The sequence below is a fragment of the Panicum virgatum genome, chromosome 1N (genome assembly GCF_016808335.1).
Source record: "Panicum virgatum strain AP13 chromosome 1N, P.virgatum_v5, whole genome shotgun sequence".
NCBI lineage: Eukaryota > Viridiplantae > Streptophyta > Magnoliopsida > Poales > Poaceae > Panicum > Panicum virgatum.
The window spans coordinates 50,065,636-50,079,971 of NC_053145.1; the positions used below are offsets into that span (position 1 = coordinate 50,065,636).

The 14,336-nt window shown below is 47.4% G+C and overlaps 1 long non-coding RNA gene across 2 annotated transcripts; it reads right to left on the reverse strand.

The window, feature by feature from the left end:
• Nucleotides 1-10,298: 10,298 nt before the first annotated feature.
• On the reverse strand, nucleotides 10,299-13,002 carry LOC120656428. 2 transcript variants are annotated; one of them, XR_005667908.1, is made up of 5 exons: nucleotides 12,408-13,002; nucleotides 12,113-12,289; nucleotides 11,771-11,958; nucleotides 11,618-11,682; nucleotides 10,299-10,715 (listed from the first exon to the last, which is right to left on the reverse strand). It is a non-coding gene; the product is annotated as an uncharacterized LOC120656428 (long non-coding RNA). The 2 variants fall into 2 exon arrangements; XR_005667907.1 differs by having other exon boundaries at nucleotides 12,113-13,002.
• Nucleotides 13,003-14,336: the final 1,334 nt, after the last annotated feature.

A 14,336-nucleotide genomic window follows, 5' to 3' on the forward strand; every position in this document is an offset into this window, starting at 1 on the left:
TACCATCTTGAAGGGAAAATTCTAGAAATAATTCCGGTGGTTTGTGAATACCCCGATGTGTTTCCGGAGGACTGCCAGGCATGCCTCCGATCGGGATATTGAGTTTGTCATTGAGTTACAGCCTGGCACAGCGCCCATATCTCGAAGGCCATATAGAATGACTCCCAGTGAGTTAGCTGAATTAAAAATCCAGTTACAAGAGTTGCTGGATAAAGGCTATATCCGACCGAGCACCTCACCTTGGGGTTGCCCGGCTCTGTTCGTAAAGAAGAAAGATCACGGACTGAGGCTATGTGTGGATTATCGACCTCTGAATGCAGTCACCATCAAAAACAAATATCCACTTCCTCGTATTGATATTCTTTTTGATCAACTAGCCGGAGCTAAGGTATTCTCAAAATAGATCTACGATCTGGTTATCATCAAATCAAATCAGACCGGTGGATATACCAAAAACAGCTTTCTCTACTCGTTATGGTTTATACGAGTATTTGTAATGTCTTTCGGATTAACCAATGCTCCCGCTTATTTCATGTACCTCAGGAATTCGGTATTCATGCCGGAGTTAGACAAGTTCGTCGTGGTCTTCATTGATGATATCTTGATCTACTCCAAGAATGAGGAAGAACATGCTCATCATCTTCACATAGTACTTCAGCGTCTGAGAGAGCACCGCTTTATGCCAAACTCAGCAAGTGTGACTTCTGGCTGAAAGAAGTGCCATTCCTCGGTCATGTCATATCTGCTGAGGGCATCTCTGTGGATCTCAGTAAAGTACAGGATGTACTCGATTGGGAAGCCCCCAACTTCAGTTCCTGAAATCCGCAAGTTTCTTGGTTTAGCTGGGTATTATCGACGATTTATTCCAGAATTCTCCCGAATTGCGAAGCCGATGACTGAACTTCTTAAGAAGGGGTGTCAAATTCTATTGGAGTGCCCAATGTGAGGAAGCTTTCCAGAAATTGAAGACACTTCTCACTTCTGCTCCAATCTTGGCCAGCCAGACACTACAAAACCATTTGATGTCTACTGTGATGCCTCAGGCACAGGACTCGGCTGTGTTCTGATGCCAAGAAAACCGAGTGATTGCTTATTCTTCTCGATCACTCAAGAGGCATGAAGAAAACTATCCCACTCATGATCTTGAATTAGCAGCTGTGGTCCATTCACTGAAGATCTGGCGACACTATCTCTTAGGTTCATTGTGCAACATCTATACCGATCACAAGAGTCTCAAATATCTGTTCACTCAAGCTGATTTGAACATGCGTCAAAGAAGATGGCTTGAGTTGATTAAAGATTATGAGCTCGAAGTGCATTATCATCCTGGCAAGGCAAATGTAGTGGCCGATGCGCTAAGTCGCAAAACTCACTGTCATTGCATCTCAGCTATACCATTAAGCGAATCTCTTTGCTTTGAAATGGAAAAACTGAATTTAAGTATTGTACCACATGGCACATTGGCTCATCTAGAGCTTACTCCTACTCTTCGCGATCTCATCATAGCGGCACAAAAGCAAGATAAAGGGGTGAAGGAAATTCAGAGAAGACTATCAGAAGGAGACCCTAAAGTGAATTGCTTCCACCAGGATACTGAGAATGTATTATGGTTCAAGAACCGATTAGTGGTGCCTAAGAATTTTGAGCTCAGAAAACAAATTCTTGACGAAGCCCATACTTCACGGTTATCAATCCATCCGGGTAGCAACAAGATGTACCAAGACCTGAAGCAACGATTTTGGTGGACTCGGATGAAAAGAGAAATTGCCAAGTATGTGTCAGAGTGTGATATCTGTCGGAGGGTTAAAGCCAGTCATCTCAGACCCGCTGGGACTCTTCAACCCTTGAGTATTCCTGAATGGAAATGGGAAGACATTAGTATGGACTTTATAGTTGGCCTGCCTCGAACTCAAAAGGGTTACGATTCTATTTGGGTTGTGGTCGACAGGCTAACCAAGTCAGCACATTTTCTTCCAGTCAGTACTCGTTATTCCACAAAAAGATATGCTGAGTTATATGTTGAGCGTATCTTATGCCTGCATGGTATACCCAAGACTATCATCTCTGATCGTGGTAGCCAATTCACTGCTCGCTTTTGGGAACAACTGCATACTTGCTTAGGAACTCGGGTGATTCGCAGCTCTGCTTACCACCCTCAAACAGACGGCCAAACCGAGAGGATAAATCAAATTTTGGAGGATATGCTCCGTGCCTGCGTCTTAACCTATCCACAGAAATGGGATCAATGTTTGCCATTAGCTGAATTTTCTTATAACAATAGTTATCAAGAAAGCATCAAAATGGCACCATTCGAAGTACTGTATGGTCGTCGATGCCGTACACCTCTCAATTGGTCTGAAACCGGAGAAAGAACTATCTTTGGGCCCGACATGGTTCAAGAGGCCGAAGAACAAGTCCGCCTTATCCAAGCCAACTTAAAGATTGCACAGTCTCGACAGAAGAGCTATGCGGATAAAAAAGAGATCCACTCGTCTTCAAGGTCGGTGATCACGTCTATCTGAAAGTCTCACCTTGGAAAGGCGTGCAAAGGTTTGGAATAAAAGGAAAGCTAGATCCCCGCTACATCGGTCCATATCCAATTGTGGAACGATGCGGTCCTGTGGCTTATCGCTTGAATCTTCCAGCAAATCTTTCTGCAGTTCATAACATCTTCCATGTGTCACAACTCAGATTGTTCCTTAGAGTTCCGACTGAAGTTGTGGAAAGTGACTCGATTCAATTAGGGTCCGATCTCACTTACCCTGAGCACCCTATCAAAATTATTGATCGCAAGGATCGAGTTACTCGTCGCACAACCAACCGATTCTTCAAAGTTCAATGGAGTAATCACTCCGAAGATGAAGCTACTTGGGAGAAAGAGGAATTTCTGAGATCCAAGTATCTGGACTTTTTAAACGCTCATCCAAGTACTACATCTTCGAACCCTTTCCGCCTGTTTGAATTCTCTCGTGCGTGAATCTCGGGACGAGATTCCTTTAAGGGGGGAAGGCCTTGTAAGAACCCTGTGTTAATCGTCTCGCTAATCACGAGTTAACTCGCTAATCGTGGACTCAAATTTGTCGTTAATGCTAATTGCATTCGCTTAGTAAACATCTTCTCAGTCGTTTTCGATCTCGTTTTTATCCTTGATCTGAGCTCCAAATCAACTTCCGCCCAAAACGAAAGTTGTAGATCTTTTAATCCTCTACAACTTTTATTTTGGCCAAATTTCAAGTTCCTATATCAAAATTTGAGTTCTAGAGGGTCAAACTTGAGTCAAATTCGTTTCAAATGAGTTCACTGTAGCGACAGCGTTTCCACTGTGAAGCTCGCCGGCCATACCGGCGACTGTGCTCGTCGGCGCCGCCTCTACGCGTCGGCAATCGCGCCCGACCTCGGCGTCGGCGCCCTTATCCTCGCGAACGCCTTGAAGGTTCTTGTCCCGTTCCGTTTTCCCCTTCTCCTTCCTCGGAGCAGCGAGCGGAAGCGAGCAGAGCTCGCCGTCGACGTTCCACTGGCCGAGCTTCGCCGCCCCGCCTCGATTCGTCGCACCCCGAGCTGCGCAGCCTCGCCGTCCACCCACTCCGACCACCCACGAGCGCGGCCGAGCCCCTACTCCGACGAATCGAGCCGCAGATCGCCCCGACCGCCATTGCAGTTCACTGGAGCTTCGCCTCTCCGCCGACGACCTTCCTCCCGGCCACCCTCCGCCCCAAATCGAGCCGTGGTGAGCTCAATCGCAACCTCCTCCTACTCCCCGACCTATTCCCCACCCGAATCGGCGCCGCCGCCGTCGAATCGAAGTCGCGCCGCCGCGGAACGCGCCGTCCGCCGCCCGCACACAACGCCAGACCTCCCTGCGCCTCCCCATGCGCCGCTGCCGTGCGCCCTAGGGCCGCCTGGTAACCCTAGCCGCGCTGCCGCCCGCTCCCGCCGCCGCCGAGCTTCGCAGCGGCCGGAACGCCGCGCGCCGCCCGCGCCACCACCGTGCCACCCCTGCTGCCGCCGCGAGCCGCCGACCGCCCTGCGCGAGCCCCGCGGGCCGCGGCCGTGCGCCCCGCAACCGCCGGCCCTCGCAGATCGTGCCCCCGCCGCTTGACGCCGCCTCCGCCGCCGGCCGGGCCGAAACGGCCGGGCACCGCCGCCGCCGACGTCGCACCGCCGCTCCCGCCCGCTTGCGCCGCCGCGAGCCGCCGCTCTAGCCCCCTGCACCGCCCTTGCCCCGCAACCGCCGGCCCCGCCGTCGGGATGCCCTGGCCGCGGCCGGGCTGGACCCCGCCGCCGGCGAGCCGCGGGCTGGCGGCTGTGCCGCCGCCGCGGCCGCGCCGACCGGCGCCCTGGCGCTCGCTAGCGGGCAAAAGCAGGGGAGGTGGGCGGGCCTGGCTCCCTGACTTGTGGGGCCCGGCTGTCAGCCTCCCCCCTTTTTATCTTTTTAATGTTCTCAATTTTAGTTATTTTGGCTGAAAACTTCTAGAGTTTGTAGAAAAATGAAGAAAAATCCTAAAAATGCAAAGTAAATTTTGTTAGGTTTTTAAAATCACAAACTTCTGAGGAAAAATACTTGTGCATGTGAAATACCACTTTTGCTCTGCTGAAAATTCAGTTTGTGTTAAACCTAGTTTATTTATTACCGCTTGTTGTGTTTCTCTAAAAATTATGGAAAATTCGCAGTGGCTTACTCATTTCATGTATAGTCCACTGTAAAAGTTTCATGACCGGTTGCTGGGTACTTTTGTGTAGATCTTTTTGTGTTGGGTTTAGCTTGCTAGGGCAAGAATAAATACTTTCTATCATCAACAATTGTTGGAAAATTTTGGGTGGCATGCTTACTGCTTCCGCGTTGATCTGGTTAAATTTTAGTTGCTAGATCATGTATGCAAGTTAGGTTTTTACTTATAGTTGGCCCTAGCTTTGCTCTTTTCTTTATGCTTTGTTGTTAGATGTTTGTTTCTTGCATGCAAAACAAACTCCTGTTCAATCCACGCTACCCTAAGTCGTTTTAGTAGTGGTTGTTTTGAAGGAAACACTTCAGGCTAAAATGTTTTAACTTTTTGAATCGCATCAGCAGCACTCATGCATTGCACTGTGTTCTAATTGTTGCATGGCATATTTTTATTCATGTAGACGCCACGAACGAAGCTGTCCACGAGCTGATCGTTGAGCCGGTCCAGGAGCCACGAGCAGAGGAGCAGCAGTAGGTCGCCGTTGAGCACGCTCCAGCAGACTTTGTTAACCCCGCTGACCTGCAAGGCAAGCCCCGGAGCATAACCTTAATTTAATTTATTCCATGTTTAATTAAGTATTGTGCATTTATGTTATAGGAGTTGAATGGATCCATAGTATGCATGTTTTCCCTAGGTACCGTGGGCCTATACTAGTAAGCAGGTGTCGATAGAAATGCTTTGCTAAATAGGATTTCGGTAGAAGTCGAGTGATTGCTGTCACTCGCGAGTTTAGGATCTTGATCCCTTAGCTTTGGCTTGGATTTGCGTTGATGAGTAAAAAGAATTGGAGACCGGGCGGGAATGAGTTGGAATAGATGAGAAAATGAACTCCCGCCTGTGTCGATTGAGGACCGTACCGTTGTTGGCCCTGATGACCGAGTTTGAACAGTACTAACCACATACCGGAAGTAGGAGGTATTCGAAACCGGTAAGCTGTGTACCACGTTACAGCGGTGATTTGAATTCCGTCATGCTACGCTGGGCGTGGGAGTTGGCGGGTGTTGGATAGGATGCCGCCTCCGGGTTCTCCGGGAGTTCACTGCGAGGGGCCCATCACCTGGGTTTTAGCAGGCGTAGTTCAGATGCCGTGGTAATGTGGAAACAGTTGACGTGCATGGCCCGACGGGGCTTACATGTGTCGTGTGAGTTAGGTCCACCTTGCAAGGTTAAATCGGATCGATTCGCCGTCTCTCTCGGTTAAGAGAACCTTGGTCACTGCGTCACATCGTAGTAAGAAGTGGAATAAGTATTGAAAGGTAGCGATGGAATGCTTTACCTGTTGTTCTGAAGATTAATCTAATCTACCATGTGTGCTCTAGATGATTAGGCAAACTTAGTTAATACTTGATATACTAAACGGCGCTAAAATATTGAAAGTAAGGATTCACTCCTAGTAGCATTTCAGCAAAAGAACTCCAGAACCAAAAAGCCTTGCATGTTTAGGTAATGGGCTAAGTATACCCAGAGTCGGGTAAGCCTTGCTGAGTATTAGTATACTCAGGGTTGTTGTTGTACCCCTTTTTAAGCAGGTTGTGTCCCTGCTGATTTCCAGGAGATCTGTGCGTCCTGGTTGGACAGCCGCTTCCTCTGGGTTGGACCGTCGAGTGGGCCCCGTCTTCCCCGTGAAGGTTGGGCAGGTTGGCGTCACATCGGTGGGCAGGATGTGGAGCTCACCTTTTATCGTCGTCGCAGTTATCGTATTGTATTTCGAACTTAGTTTTAAACTTCCGCTGTGTTTTAAACTCTGTCGCTTGTATTAAGACCTTTTATGTAAAACCTGTGTTGTAAATTAATTTGAAGATTTCTGTATGCTGGTAACACCTGTGCTCGTCTTCGTACGGGTCTAAGTGCAATTGTGATCCTGGAGTACAGTAGTTTAATCGGGATTTTACCCGACAGCCTGTCAGGTTACACCGTTTTAAGTGCACAGTAACTTGATTAAGTATTAAGATGATGGTTGGTGCATTTAAGCCGGTTTAATTTGATCGGTGCATCTACAGAGGCGACCCCGAGCGAGAGAAAATGAGGCGTCCACAGCCCAGCGATAAGACACGACGACCGGCCTCGAGATTCCACGACCAGTCAGTCGGCCATCAAGACGGGCCAGATCCCGTCACGCCACCACTGGCGCACGCCGATAGCTGAGGACGCGGGCAGTTGGATGGGACGCCCCGGTCAGGGGTCATCAAAACCAAGTCCAGTGGATCCACGATTATTTAAAATCGCAGAGCTGCTCAGGGGCCTCTAACGGGAATACAAACCCAGGACCCCTAACGAGCCCGACTCATGTAAAAGAAGGCCCAGCAAACCGATTGGGCCAAGAATGGGATGGCCCGCTAACCCGCGCGGGGAGCTGCCTTCGCTGCTAAGCCAACGGGTTCGGGAGCCCGACCTCCCGGGACATGTGGCGGCCCTCCGACCTAGCACCCCGGGTCAGAGCCATGCCGGTGACCCGGGACGTGCGCTCCAAGGGTGCCGCGCCTCCTAACAGGCGTGCCGGCCAAGACAGGCTCCGTGCAAGCCCCGAGACACCAGCCATCCTTATCTTGCGGCAAGGGCTAAGCCAGCAGGACTCCCTGACAAGGGGACAGCGCCACTCGCGCGGGCCCTGTGACACAACAGGAGGGGGCGTCCGCAGACGCTGCCTCCCCTCGCCGTAATGATGGTTGCCTCTGTGCACCACCTCATTACGCCAGCGAGTGTGACCGGACGCCACCGGGCAGGCCTCGGTAAGACACCCCTCACCAGGCGCGCCGTCCGGTGATAGAGCTACGTAAGATAGCCCCGCGGGTAAGGAACATGGGCTTCGGCGGACAAGACCGGAGGAGACCCCCGAACGACCGTCCGAATGGTCGCGCCGCCCCGACTGAGCCAGGATGGGACAGCACCGGGGGGCGCACCGCCCTAGAAGATCGCCAGGATCATCCCTTGCCCCAGAAGATCGCCAGGATCAAACCTGCCCACTCCCGACCGACCGAGTGGGCCCCGACGACTGACAAGGATGAATTGCACCCCGGCGGTGTCAAGACACAGTGCTAGATATCTGTAAATGGAGGCCCAACCTTGGACTATAAAAGGGGAAGCCCCCCACGTAGGAAAGGGGTTGAACTCCCACGGGTTCGACACTGCTTGACCAGTTTGTAAGCTCCACTCTGAACTTTGAGCACCCGGGCTCGAGAACAATAGAGCGAGAACACCACCCCCATACTGGACGTAGGGCATTTCAGGCCTGAACCAGTCTAAATCCTCGAGTCTTTGTGTGGTAGACCATATCCGATCAAGCGCACAACAAACGAGCAATCGAGTAGTTTTGTAGTCGCCCATTTCCTGCAGCGACACAATTATTTGTGTTAAAGTACGGTTATATTTTCTTTTAGCATCTCCAGCGGACTACTCATACCTCGTATTTAGAAAAAACTCTCTTCATATTGCCAAAATCTAATTACCCAATGGATAGAGATAGGGTAGTGGGGATGGATCCCCTTCGCTTAGATGAGAGGATGTGTATTTTGATGACCATTAATAATTTTTAATAATGAAGATTGAATTGATAATTAATGTGCTAAAGAATCTTCAAAAAAAATTACATGATGAAAAGAGACGACTAATATGCCGGAGATGTGTAGCGCTGACTATGAAGAAACGTATCAATTCAGAGTCAAAGAGTCAAAATGAAGAAACATATCCAAAGGCTCCAACAAATATCCATCATATGAACGCAAACAAAGATCAAAGAGAATATCAAAAAAGTTGATCTCTAACTCAAGTGTTGTCGGCAAGAAATACATATGCAAGCAACATAATATATTAATATTGAAATTAAGTATCAGCTATGTATATAACACCAAAATTATTACTGTATTATTAGAGGAACCATGAATGTAGTGAAGGGGGAATTTAGGGTATACCACTCTAATCTGTATTAGACACTAGAACAGTATATATGTTCATCTCAAATTATTCCAAATGCATATACAACTACAAAGTGTGTTACATGCATCAAATACACCAACTACTCATTTTGTGTTTGTGAATTGGAAGATAATGGTGTTACTGAGTGGGGGGCTTATAGTAATCTAAACGAAAGTTAATGTCAAGTTTCGCACTTTCTCTAGTATGAACAAAAGGCCAAGAAGTGCTATTGCACTAGTATACTAACAACTAAGAGCATATGTGTGTGTGAAATTTTACAATAATGCATTATTCACGTGAAGGGAAAAATAATTGCACCAAATTACAATATTTATATGTTTAAATTATTAGGCAATAAAGACTAAGCAAAAAATATTTTAGATTATGATTAAGCAATATATGTTTAAATTATAATGTTAAAGCTGCTGCAAAAATGTAAGTATGACAATCATTCATGGATGTAACTTTTGAAAATTGCTATACACAGTACTATAATACATTATATGCAAAGATATCACACTTTTGTATGGCAGATTATGATTTTTATGTAAAATAAATTGATGTTGTTAGCTAAAGCCATTCATAAATAATTAGATATTAAGAACCTTATTAGAAGTGAGTTAGAGTAACAAGTCATACAATATCATATATAAGGTGTTCTCATCAAAGTAAGATGCCCCCCACCACACACGCGCGCGCACACACACACACCACAAGATAGTGTACATGTTCAATAAAAACAAAAAACCGGTAATAAATGAATAAACACTTGATCATGGTGCAAATTTAGTTTAATGCATGTTTGTATGGAGATAGATTTAATCTTGAAAACCATAATTAGTCCAAATCGAATTAAATGTATAAGATCCCTAGAGGACTCTCCACCTTCCATGCGAACATCCTCTAACTTGTTCCATGGATGTATGGTAGAATTGCAGTTCATAGATTTTTTGTAAAGGAAGACAGATAACAAAGGAGATGTCACATCAATTTTCATAAGCGTTGACTTGTATGTATGACGTCTTAACTCATCAACAGCTGTCTTATTCTAACTACTAAAAAAATACAACACCACTCTTGAACGATCAAATAATCACTTATGATGATGGTAATGCAGTGCAACTGGATTAGTGTTAATATTTTCATGTCCAAACAATCAAATACTCTGATCCACAATGGAGAATTAGATACCTATTCGTAATGTGCTATACCAATGGAATCCATTCGGAAAAGGAAAAGGAAACCATACGGAACCTGGAAATGGCAGTATGGCAGTATGGCATGGAAGGTTCAAAATACTAGCTAGTGCGTATATTGTGTTTTGTATGTATCCATATTTTCCTATTTATAAGACCATAGTAGCTGCCATTTGGTAATAATCCTAAGTACATACTCCCTCCGTAAAAAAAACAAGTCATTCTGTGATTCAAAATTTGTCTCAAAAAACAAGTCACTTTACCCTATTTAGAAAGTGCATGTGCATGTAAGAATCAATTACTACTAAATATGGGTAACAAATAGGGGTAAAGAAGGTCATTTTACCTTCTTGTTAATCTGTCCTAAAATTTCTAGAATGACTTGTATTTTGTGACGGATGGAGTAATTTGCATCATGATTTGTATGCAGCTTTTTCCAGTAACCTAATAGACAATATCAGACCGATACGAGCAAAAAACATGCCTAAGAGATGAAACACATACTTTGTGCACAGACACAGCTGTTAACTGTCAAGAGCGTTTACAGATGAAGAACTCCGAAGATGAGTAGGGCAGATCTCATTGAAGAGATAAGTACGAGACGTCATGAATGCAACAGTGTGTCTCTACACACTTGTCCAGCAACCTAGCCCCTAGCCCCCTACCGTTCTCTGGAAGGCTGGAGCTACAAATGTGAATGCACGTGTAAAAGTGAAGAGCAAAAGGTCTGGAGTGTATCAGCTATATATGAGCCTATATGACTTCAAACTTGATGAATAGGTTACAATCTGCTGAGTCCACATCATCTGGCGAATCATCAAATCGAGGGGCATCCTCATCAGCATACTGGTACCATGTCGATTAAGTAACATCAGTGTGGAGCCTGTGAGGAAACCCCATAAGGTGAATAGAATGTACGATGTGTTGCTTACTTTTCAAAGTCAAAAACATGGCCGAAAATTGCACCAGTTCAATTTCTTCTTCATATACAATAAACATGATCAGCCTACCCCAACTTGCTTGGGGAAAAAAGACTATGTTGTTGTTGTTTGTTGTATACAATAAACATGATCCAGTTTCCAGCACCATATACTCTACCTGTTGGATCGGAATCAAACTCTTCTGAACTATTGTCACATTAGAGGACCGGCAAATTAACGAGCATCGTGTCAAACTGGATACTTACTAGTAACCTAGATACAGTTGGTTGGCAGCAGATAGCTAGTAATCAAAAGTTAACTCATGGAGCATTATTTTCTCTATGAACGCACACAATAAGTGGTACAACTAGATTGGGACATTGGGTTAATGATAAAGGTTGGCAATACCAAACTGCCAACCGAAGATGCTTATGTGAGAGAGTAAAATAAATGCAATAGAAATGTTTGAAAGTGCAATGCTCCAATTTAGCATTTTCCTAACGTATAGGTTAAATTTCACCAAAAACAGAGTGGGTGATTACTAGAGCGTCCATCTGACTGTGAGTTGGGATGCTGGAAAGATAAAACTACACTGCACTTCTAGCGATGTTAGTACATTAACCTCTCTGCTAGTGATAGAAAAGAAACTACCTAGTGGTGAGCCCCTGGAAAGATAAAACCCCAGGTAAAGAAAAAACAATAAGTGCCAAATGGTGCAAATCTTCCACTACTTCCACGGTTGTACCATGAAAATAGTCCAGATCACATTCATATACGGCACAGCATGGCCCCATGGACAGGTCTCATAGGGGGGAACATCGTCCAAATTAAACACACCAAATGATGAAAAATGGCATACACATACCAAGGTCAAGGTGGCAGCTGCTTGATATTTCAGCTGTATGCACTGCACTCAACCGCACCAAGCACCTGCGCAAAGCACTCATAAAAAATAAATGCAACCATCAGTCCAATGCCAGGATCATTGCAACCTCAGGTCAAAGGAACTTGCCCATACCTCCAGCGTGCTGCAAGCGCATCACGATGACAGCATAACTGGCCACTGGCACTATATCACATAGTCCGGGTCCGCAGAGACAGACTTGACTTACCTCATGTATACTACAGCTCATGATCTAACTGATGATAGATAGTAAGATAAGCAAACTCACAAGCTCCCAGCAGAGGTTGCAAATCCATCCATTACTGCACGGTAGATTTGGAATAGTTAATAAGCCAAACAAAATTAGCGATAAAAGTGTGATGATTAGCAACTACATCTATAATCACGAGGGTACATACAGTCCAAGCTGTAAATAAAACCATGACACATCAAGCATCCCCTATCTCAGACTCTCACCTGTACTGGCGTTGCTCATACATACAGCCCAAGAAGAGTGGCGGCCTTTCTTCCTGCTTGGCTTCGCATGATGATCAGATAAAGAGAGCCACCCTCGGATCCTCACCGAGTATATATGTATATGCCTCTTCCCGAAATTGCAGACAATGATAATTTTGGCAAATTAATGCTGAGAGCCTGATGTACATGTTGTGCATGACATCAAGAATAACAAACCTACAGAATGATATGAACTGTACGCACCACAACAAATTAAAACGAAAATACCAAATTATAACAGTGCATAATTAAGTACCTGTTTCAGCTGTGGCAGTGCGACCCCCAACAGAATTGTTCCTAAATCATCATATAAATTGGCTCAATTAAAGAAATAAATGCGGAGAAGGGGTAACCAATCATGGCTCGAAGTCTCTTCGCAATCCAACAGGTCCCTTAGCTTATTAATTTTTATCTCAAAATTGTACTACTAGAGTCCGACCCTTTTCAGACTCGGCCCTTAGAATATTTTGGCAAAATTTTAATTAAGACCTTTTACCACCCCTAGCACAGCACAGCACGGGACATGCAATCCCTGTGTAAAACTGTAAATCAAAGTCAGCAACTGTGTGGTATAGTAGTCCAGATGCCTGAAATACAAAAAGAGAGAGAGAGATTGAGAAGGGATCTGACCTCCTCTCTACCTTCCCACGCCGAAGGAAGATCCCAGAATCGAAGAAACTCCAGAACCCCATGAAAACCAAATCAGACTATTATTGGGAACTTAAGCAAGGGATCGATATACTACACGCAAAGCTAAGAATCGTGATTGGTGTGCGGCATACAATGACAATTCACGACGCAGCGGTGGCAATTCTGCGGCATACAATGACACACGGGCAAGGAGATGGAGAGATCACCGGGGGGGGCGTGCGCCGGCGTGTGCTAGCTTGCAGCCGCGCCGGTGCGGTGATCGCGACGGCCGCGCGAGCGTTTCTGCGGAGAGGCGCCACGGCTAGCACCGATCGGCAGGGCGGCCGGCCGGGGGAGAGGGGAGGATGACAGATAGAGCAGTGAGCACGCGGCCGCGACGGCACATCCGCCGGTGCCGTTCCGCCCGGCCGTGTGCTCACTCTCTTCTGTCACCGCCCGCGCGCGCCGCCCGCCGATCGGTAGCCGGCCGCGCCTGCAGCACCCCGCCGCCGCCGCCGCAATCACCGCACGCGTCTCGCGAGCTAGCAGCAGCTCGCGCGCGCAGGCCATCATCAGCTCAGGAGGAGGCGCGCGCGGGCCGGGGCGCCATGGCGAGATGGGCGGGCGTCGCGGGGAGCAAGGGATCGGGGCGCCGGCCGGGGCGGCTATATAGGCGGCAGCGGGGCGGGCGGCTGAGCCGGAACATTCCGTGCCGGGCTGGCAACTTGGCTAGGGCTACGGTGTGCAATGATGCGGTACGGCGCCGCTGCGCTGTGCCAGATCGAGGGGGAGGCGCTCGATCGCCGGCCCGCCGGCCATCCCATCCACCGGACGGGCGCAGGCGCGCGCGTGGCCCCGGCCCGGCCCATAGCTAGCTAGAATTTTCGGCTCTTTCTAAAATCGGGCATGCGTCGGTCGGCCTCCTCCCCGTCCTCTCCCGCAAGCGAGATAGGCCGGCCGCACTAAAGCCGCGCGGCGCCGCGCCGGTACGGAGCAAGTGGCAGTGGCCCCCTCGCGCCCGGCGCGACACGAGGCGAGCCCGGGCGCCCCGTCCCTCTCATCACGCGCGACTCCCAGCCAGAAATCTGGCCTCGCCCCGGCCCCGGCCCCTGCACTGCTAGAAAACTCCACACTAGTACCGGGCGGTAAACCATAATAATTAGTACCGATTCTTCACCCGGTACCGGCCTGTCGGTACTAAATAGGCTAACATTTAAGTACCGGTCGGAGCGACCGGTACTAAATGGAGTGTTTAGTACCGGTCGGTGTTACCGACCGGTACTAAATTGCTTGTCACGTCACGCGTAGTTTTTTTTCTTTACCTTTTTTCTCACTTTCTTTTCTTTTCTTTTCCACACAGCGCCGGCTACCACTTCATTCACAATCAGATCGCATTCACAATCACATGAATCACAAGAATCACAAAAAAATCATAATCACATGAAATAGTTACAGATTTCATATGAACTAGTTATGGATTTCACAAGAATACATGAACCACAATCATAGATTTCACATAGTCAGAGTTTCACAACAATCAAAACATTCACAATCG